Raw genomic sequence first — 8,998 nt, 5'->3', positions numbered from 1 at the left:
ATAAGGCATGATAGGATGGTGAACAGGGCACAGTCTCAGTCAGCTCAGGCTGCTATAACAGAACCCCCCCAACCAGGTGGTTTATAAAAAATAAATTTATTTCTCACAGTCTGGAGGCTGGAAGTCCAAGGTCAAGGCACCTGTGGATTCAGATTTGGAGAGAGCCTGCTTCCTGGTTCATAGACAGTCATCTTCTCACTGTGCCTTCACGTGGCAGAAGGGGCGAGGGAGCTCATTTGGGGTCTCTTTTATAAGGACATTTATCCCATCAGGAGAGCTTCACCCTCATGACCTTATCACCCCCAAAGGCCTCACCTCCTAACACCATCACACTGGGGGTAAAGTGTTAGCATCTGCATTTGGGGGGATGAAAACGCTGAGTCCATAGCGAGCAGCTTTGCAATGTGCACTTTATTGTGTCTGACTTCTTAAGCTCCTGATTTCTTGAGTTCCTCTTATGAACCATGTGCTGGCAACAGAAGGCTGAAGAACATAGTTAAGGTACCTCCTTTCATAGAACTTCTACTCAAACACATTGTTATGTGATTTAACAGCAAATACTCAAAGCATCTGATAAATGCAATGAGTACTGTACAATTCTAGAATTTCAAAGAATCTCACATTACTTGTTGCAGGGGAATGACACTAAAACTGAAAAAGAAAAATAGGTTGACATTCAGGTAACTCTATTGAGCCATCAATCCTGTTGGGAGGGCGTAGCTCCTGACAACTTAGGTGAGCTCATCAAAGTTGTGTGCGTGTAGGTACATGATGTGACACTACACTTATTGTGTTTGCTTCTTCGGCATGTTTCTGGCTAAAATGTACTTTGAAGAACAAATGTTTGATGTTCATGTGATTAGACGCTCAGGAGAGGTGGTAGGAACCTAATGGCACAAGCCAGATTTTAGGAAATCTCATCTGAATGTGTCTATTTAATTTCTATCATGCCTCTCAGTTGGGTTGTACAAAATCGAGGGCTATTCCTTATGAAGTGACTCTTCTTAAGAGGACACAAGAAGACAATGTTGACCTTTGCATAAAAGTGTCAGTGCTTCCAACTTTTGAAAAAAATTGCTAAAAGCAGAGGTTCTATTTTTATCCTTCACATTCTAGCCAGGTCTCTGCAGCCAAAACAAGATATGCACCAAGTCTGGTCAAATAACCATCACCAGCCGGAAGTCCAGATGTTATTTTAGGATGCTTTTTCTCTATTAATTTGTGTTAGGTTATCTTTCCCAGAAAAAAAAGGAGATTTAGAGAGCTTTCTTTTGTTGTGGGGAAATTTACATATATTTACATTTTAAGTGTACCATTCAGTGGCATACATTCACAATATTGTGTTACCGCCATTGCCATCCATGTGCAGAACTTTTCATCACCTCAGCTGAAACCCTGTCCTCATTCAACAATAACTCCCCACTCCCATCCCTCAGCTCTTTCTGTCGGCATGGATTTGACTATACCAGGTATCTTATATAGTGGAATCATCCAGTATTTGTCCTTTTGTTACTGGCAAATTTCACTGAGCGTAATGTCCTCAAGGTTCATCCATGTTGTAAAATATGTCAGAATTTCCTTCCTTTTTATGGCTGAATGATATTTCTTTGTGTGGATAGACCGATTGTGTTTGTCCATTCATCTGTTGATGAACATTTGGGCTGTTCTCACCTTTGGCTACTGTGAACAATGCTGCCATAAAATGGGTGTACAACTATCTCTTCAAGATCCTGCTTTCACTTCTTTTGGGTATATCCCTAGAAGGGGAATTGCTGAATCCTATGGTAGTTGTACTTTTCATTGTTTGAGGAACTGCCATACTGTTTTTTATAGTGGCTATACTATTTTAGATTCCTACCAACAGGGTACAAGGGTTCCAAAATTTCCACTTCCTTGCCAATGCTTATTTTACTCTCTGTGTTTTTGACAGTGGTCTCCTAATGAGCATGAGGTTTTAATTTGCATTTTCCTGATGGTTAGTGATGTTGAGCACCTTTTCATGTTTCAGAGGGCTTTTAGCTCTGCATTCTCTTTGGTTTGAAATTGGCCTTTTACTGGGGAGTCTAACAGTGGGCTTACACCCCCAGTGGAGCTGGCATACACCCCAGCTCAGAAGAACCCTGTCCCAGCTTTGGGAGGAGCCCCATTCATGGTGCACAGCCCATTACTCTGGTTTTAGGCTTATTGCTGAGGTGGGTACACTGCTTACTGGTGTCTCCACTCTCTGACTTGTTCTGCCTCTGTGTGAAGTGGGTCCTAACCAAGGTCCTCCAAGGATTCAGATCAGGACCCCTCTGATCTGGCAGCAAACTGTCAAATTCACACCAGGAGCTAGGGGGACTTGAGGGGTCACCTAGACCACTGTTTTCAAACCCTCGAGTTTCCCATACAAGCCTCTTTCTAAATGAGGTTATGGTGGGACCATGCTTGTGGTGCAGCAATGGGATTGCTTTGCAAGAGAGGAAGGGGGAGGCAGTCTTCACCTGCCCACAGGCCCCCAACATGATGAGCACAAGGACTCTGTTGGGGAATATGTTCAGAAACCAGAGAGCTGGGCCAATCTCTAATTATATGGATGGGCACAAAACTAGTCTATGGTGACACAGCCCGTTGACTGATGGAAGACTAGAACTCCAGCTCCAATCCCTCTTTCTAATCTGCCGCTGCCCTGACCCTGGTGACAGCATCGCCTGGGAGTGCTAAAGAGTTGGGGTAAAAAAAGGGATTACTACATTATCCATAGTTTTGAAAACAGAATTTATACTGTTGTAGATGCCATCATGATTTCTATATATAAATTATATGAATTTGATAAATGTTTATTTAGAAATATCTAAGTGCTAGGTATTTTGAAGGATATAAATGTTAATTAAATATAGATCTAACATATTCACCGCAGGGGAAATCAAACCATATGTGAGTTTGCAGATGCTTGGGAATATAAAAAAGGGAAAGCTGCCTTCTAAGGGGTGAGGAGTGGGCTCAGGGGCCCTGGTGCATGTGGCCATGGGGGCAACAGAAGGCTCTGCTAGGAGGGAAATAGAGAAACATTCAAACAAACTAAGCTGACTTTTGACAGAAGGCTAAGGCTTCAGTGACAATGTGGTCAGAATGGGAATTGAAATCTGAGGCCAGAAGACCAGTTAAGACCATGTGAGTGCAGATTAAGGCAGTCAGAATGGGCTTATAAAGAAGTGGCCCTGTCTATGGGAACCAAGACAAAACTTCAAGATGAGGATACTATCAACTCCTTTAAAAGTTCTCTAGTAATATTTGCTAAGGACACAAAAGGTATAGAGTAAGGAGCACTCAAAATATAAGGAGGATTCTAATGCTGAAGAAGGATAAACTGTTTTATTGGCCATCTTCAGAGAATGACCATCTTAAAATGAACAATACTAATGTAGACAGGGGAGAAAAAAGAATTATGTTCACACACCCATTAAGAGCAAGGATTCTCTAGAATCTAATAGTGGGAGCCCAGACCATGAAGATTCTTCATAGAAAACTAGAATCATGGCCAAAGGTCTTACCTACCAGACCAGGGAATAGATTACACTTACACTCGGTTTAGCTACTTAGCTGACTTTGGTCTAAGTTATAAAAATCCAAATTTTAGGAAAAGTTCATATTCAAACAGCCTAAAGGATGGAGCTCTCTTCCCTCATCTACCTCCATTATCCTTCCCTTCCTTCCTTCCTCCCTTCCTTCCTTCCTTCCTTCCTTCCTTCCTTCCTTCCTTCCTTCCTTCCTTCCTTCCTTCCTTCCTTCCTTCCTTCCTTCCTTCCTTCCTTCCTTCCTTCCTTCCTTCCTTCCTTCCTTCCTTCCTTCCTTCCTTCCTTCCTTCCTTCCTTCCTTCCTTCCTTCCTTCCTTCCTTCCTTCCTTCCTTCCTTCCTTCCTTCCTTCCTTCCTTCCTTCCTTCCTTCCTTCCTTCCTTCCTTCCTTCCTTCCTTCCTTCCTTCCTTCCTTCCTTCCTTCCTTCTCCCTCCTTCCTTCTTTCCATCCATCCTCTTTTAGAGTGTGGAATTCTGAAGAACCCAAAGTCTTCAGCAATGTGCAAAGATGGTGTTTATGGTACCTGGTATTGTTTGTGCAGCATGGAGCCAGGATGCTGGGGCAATCAGAGATGTAGAGATAAGCTTTAAGGGACTAAGGAGTAAGAGAAGGACTCCTGGACGTCCACATGAAGTGATTTCTAAGTGGACAAATGGGTAACACAATGGTGAAAATGAAAAACAACTTTATATCATGCTTTGAATGCTGTGTGTACTCAGGATGGTCCAATAATAAAATGTTCTTGCTGGTGATGGACATGCTTATTCATATACCTTCACAGATGCTTATGGATGTTTTTCATATGTTGTAAGGTACAATGGAGTGATTTGAGGGCATTCCTGGCCAATGAACCAAGGAGAAAGAGTGCTAGTCTAGGAAATGACAGAGTCTGCGACCCACAGTCATGACTACCAAAAATAAATGCAGTGTTTGAGTGGAGAGAGTTTAAAAATCCTTTAATCCTACCACCTTGCTGAGAGGTGGGGCATCCCACTATTTTGATAGATGAAAAGAGGGTTAAGTTACTTGTTCAGGATCCAATAGCCACGTTGAGGCAGGGCTCTTATTAAAACCCAGGCATCTGATTCTCAGCCAAAGTCTTTCCAATATGCAGCCACTCAATGACCCACTGGTAGAGTTCACCCAAGCTCATCTCCTCCTGCAACTGGTCAGCTCATCTCACTTTATCCTCCACTTGAAGCATGCTTGAACCAGGCACTACTCATTCAGCTTTGGACAACATGGAGAAATGACTTACGTACCACCAGCCTCTAGCCATCATTTTAAAGAAAAAAATCACCATTCAGATTTGGGGTTCTCTAGGTGACTATAAATGTATCTCATTGCATATTTTATTGGGCAATAATTTTCTTCCTGCATGTGCAATGATTCCTCCTAGATTAGCTTTACAATCTGGTGAATATTAAATTGTTATCACAGCGTGGCTTCTTCCACTTCATTTTATTTTACTACCACAGTTAAGGGCTCAATGTTGTAGTTACATTTAATTTCACTTACAATCAGGGTCTGTTTGGTCACCTGTTACCTTCCTCCAGCTTTGTGAATTGGCTTCTGTATCTAGGGCAAAGCCAGAACAGGCTGGTGCTCGGGCAGCAGGCTTGATGTCATATTTCTAAAAGAGGTGATTCCTCCTATTTTAATAGTGTCCTGGTACCCACTCCTATTAGTGGTGACATAATTGTATTCATACAATTGTCTTGCCTTGTTCCTTTTTCTGTATTCCCTAACAACTGTTCTCTCCATACCATTGTGTTGACCATGTGCCTAACATTTATAAACCTGATACTTTAACATGCTTTGTTCTGGACAAACTGATAACATCAAGCCATCACACCTCAGCCCCCTTCTCCTTGGGGGAGTCCTACTCCTTGGGCATGCTTTTCAGATACAAGCTAAGCAGTCCAGAGCCTACATCCCAACCCCTTCTCTATGGGGTTCTCACACTCCAGGCCACTGATCCCCTGCTCTAGTCACTCAGGGCTGATACCAGACAACTAGGGGCAGCCCCTATGGAAATTATCAAACCAGCGAATCCTAAGCCTGTTTGCCTTGCCTTGTTGTTTTTCCTTTGGAAACCACAATAAAAACTCTTGACCACATCCCCTCCCCCTCTGCCTCCTTGCAGAACCTGGTGTTTCCTCCTGTGGCCCTGCATGGCATGGTGTGCCCTCACCTCTTGTCTCCTGATCTGTTGGCCTTGGCATCACTCAAATTTTCTATTAATACATTTTATTTTAAAACCTCTATGTATCTTTACTTATTATCAACAAGGATATGAGTGAGCAACAAACACACCCTTTTTAAGGATTGTAATCTTACAGGAGTATCCCTGATGTGTGGGAGGTGGAGTAGGCTGCACTTGGCGGTGAGCTGGGAGGTAGTGGTGGGATGCAGGCTGGTTTGGTGAAAGTCTCACTTGGAAAGCTGTAGTGTTGTACTAGTTCTTTTTGTTTTTTTAAAAGCTTTTCCAAAGTTCAGACTTCGATTATAGTCCTACCACTAAACACTTACTTCTTGTAAGAACTTGTCAGGGTTCCCACTATTTTAATGTTTTCTACTCCCGGCCCGATATCCTGGCCATAAAGCACCTACACACCATTTCTTAGCTCAGAGGCAGTTCCTTTTTGGGAGAGAAGTGTGGCGAGGGTTTAGTATATAGACACTTCCAAAGCTCATGGTCTCTTTTTTTATTTGAAATTTAATAACTATGAATTATTACAAAGGTGATTAATTAAATCAGGCTCTTTCCTTTACTCTTCCAAAATAATCTCGAAAAGCTTCCTAAGTGGAAAGTCACTAAAAATGAAAAAGAGTGAGCTTTGGGTTTACTCACACAGAAATGTTCCTACCTGCCGTGGATGGTAGTAATAAGCAGATCCGCTGCACTGAGTCTTGAAAACCCTGGTGTTGCTATGCGATAGATATCAGAAGCATTCTCCCAACAAATAGCTGTGCACAGGGCAGCACTTGCTGATGAATGTCCTGTTCCACCAGACTGGCCCCAAAATCTCGGTCAGCGAAACAGAAAACTAACACCAAAGGTATCACTTTCTCCAAATATGGGTCTTGTTTTAAAAAAGCCACTTTTAGAAGCACACAAAAGGAATATTTACAATGAGGACACAGGACATAAGGCATTTGCTGGGGAGCAATGCAGCGAACCTCTCAGTAGAGAGACTTGTTCCATAAGGAACAACATATTTTCCCACTAAATAAACTCAGGGTGCTCAAGTGACAGCTCCCTCCCTCTACCTAGTTTGCATTTGCACTTGTTTGGAAAGGCTGACCAATGTCCTCACGGTTGCCTTTGTGTCAGTGCAGACACCGAGACTAGTTCCTACCCACCGTTCTTATGAATCCTGACTCAGGAGCAACAGATGACGAAGAACAACACGTGTTCATGACATACCTGGTACATGGGAGTAATGTGAATTTGGTGTCACCCCTTTTTCCTTTGGATGGCAAACCTCCATTTCCCCCACCTTCTCAGCATACCTGAAAGGCTATAAGATGCTGTTTGAGTACCTGACCATCCTTCACGTTGATCCACTCAGTGGATGAGACCGTGAGGCCCACCTAGTTGTAAACCAGTTCTACTAACACGTTCATGAATTTTGAAGAGGCAACATATCTGTATATATTAATGATTTGAGATAATTTTTAGTTGAGGAATAAACAAAAATTAATGGGAAAAAACAAATCCTTTGTAATGAACACCATCATGTGAGGAACAATAATAAGAAAGAATATTGCAAAGTCAACAAAGTAAATGAGAATAGAAGGAACCTACATCCAAACTAAAAATCCCCCACACCCCAATATGTCTCTCTCTCTCTCTCTCTCTCAAAAGACCAGGATAACCAGGGCTCCCCAATCCTGAAAACAACTTGTCTTTGCTGACTTGGTCTTCACCCCTCATGCCCATCCAAGGGCTCACCGAGTGACCAGATGCACAGGCCATGGCTAGACCCTCGAGAATGTCTGTAGGACTTAAGGTTCAGCCCATAGGCTATGTTGTGCATTAACTCCCCACATTTCCCAGGCTCTGACATCTAGCTCTGGGAATAAATAGCTACACTTACAATAGATAAGGCCAGAAGAGACCCTCTATCTTTACCAATTCTGCGGAAAACTGCTGAACCAAATGTAGGAAACTGTTATAGTCAAATCGTGGAACAGCGGCATTGGCACCACCAGAGGTGTGCATGTGCCCATGCACACACGTGTTAGAAATGCTTATTCTGCCCTGGCCGGTGTTGCTCAGTGATTAGAGCATTGGTCCATGCACAGAAGGGTCTTGGGTTCAATTCTTGGTCAAGGGCATATACATCGGTTGCAGGTTCGATCCCTAGCCCCTGTTGGAGCTCATGTGGCAGGCAACCAATTGATGGTCTCTCACATCTCTCATGTGAGAGAGATGCATTGATGTTTCTCTCTCTCTCTTCCTCTATTTACCTCCCTTATACTTTCTCTAAAAATAATCAATGGGAAAAGAAATATATCCTTGGGTGAGGATTAACAACAAACAAACAAACTAATGCTTATTCTCAGGCCTCATCTGGCCCTGTGTGTCCAGAACTAGCATTTAACAAGGTCGTAGGCCATTTATTAGCTCATGAAAGTGTGAGTAATACTGCTCAAATCCAGCAGTTCTTAAATGTCTTGGTCTTAGGGTTGCTCTGCACTCTTAAAACTTTCACAGTTTTCTAAGAGTTCTTGTTTACTGTATGTGGCTTATGCTTATCTGTATTTACCGGATGAGAAAATTTTAAGATTTTTTATTACCTTTTTAGAAATTAGAATAATGAGCACATTCCATGTTAATATGAACAAGTGTTTTCTTGAAAAATTGCCATGTTTCCCATAAAACATTAGTGAGAAGAATGATATTATTTTATGTTTTGTGGGAAACAGCAATTCTCTTTCATGTCTGGCTTAACCCAAGACAGCTGGGTTTTCATCTCTGCTTCTATGTTCAACCTGTTACGATAGTATACATCACATGACCTCTGCAATGATCCACTTACATTCATGAGAGAATGAAAGCAAAAAGACAAAAAGTACTGGAATCATTATAAAAATAGTTTTGACTTGACATGCTTTTTGAATATGTCTTGGGGATCCTCAGGGTCCCGGTACTAATGCTGCAGAACCACAGTTCTAGTCCATACCCCAAATTGACTAGCTTTTATGTCTTTTTCAGCCAGTGGTAACATTTTCTATTTTTCTTACTTGGAGTAGTAATTCAACACCAGGTTATACTTTCTCTGAGCTCCACCTCTGTTCTGAGCACTTTCACATCGTTACTATGGAGACAGACACAGAAAGAGATTCAGCAAATTCAGTTGACTCATCCACCTAATGAGAAGCTAGAATTCAAATAACAGATCTTTCAAATCTCAGTCCTACCTCCCAGAGTTG

Source organism: Myotis brandtii, unplaced genomic scaffold, assembly GCF_000412655.1.
Source record: "Myotis brandtii unplaced genomic scaffold, ASM41265v1 scaffold297, whole genome shotgun sequence".
In the NCBI taxonomy this organism is placed as follows: domain Eukaryota; kingdom Metazoa; phylum Chordata; class Mammalia; order Chiroptera; family Vespertilionidae; genus Myotis; species Myotis brandtii.
This window is presented reverse-complemented; position numbering follows the sequence as displayed.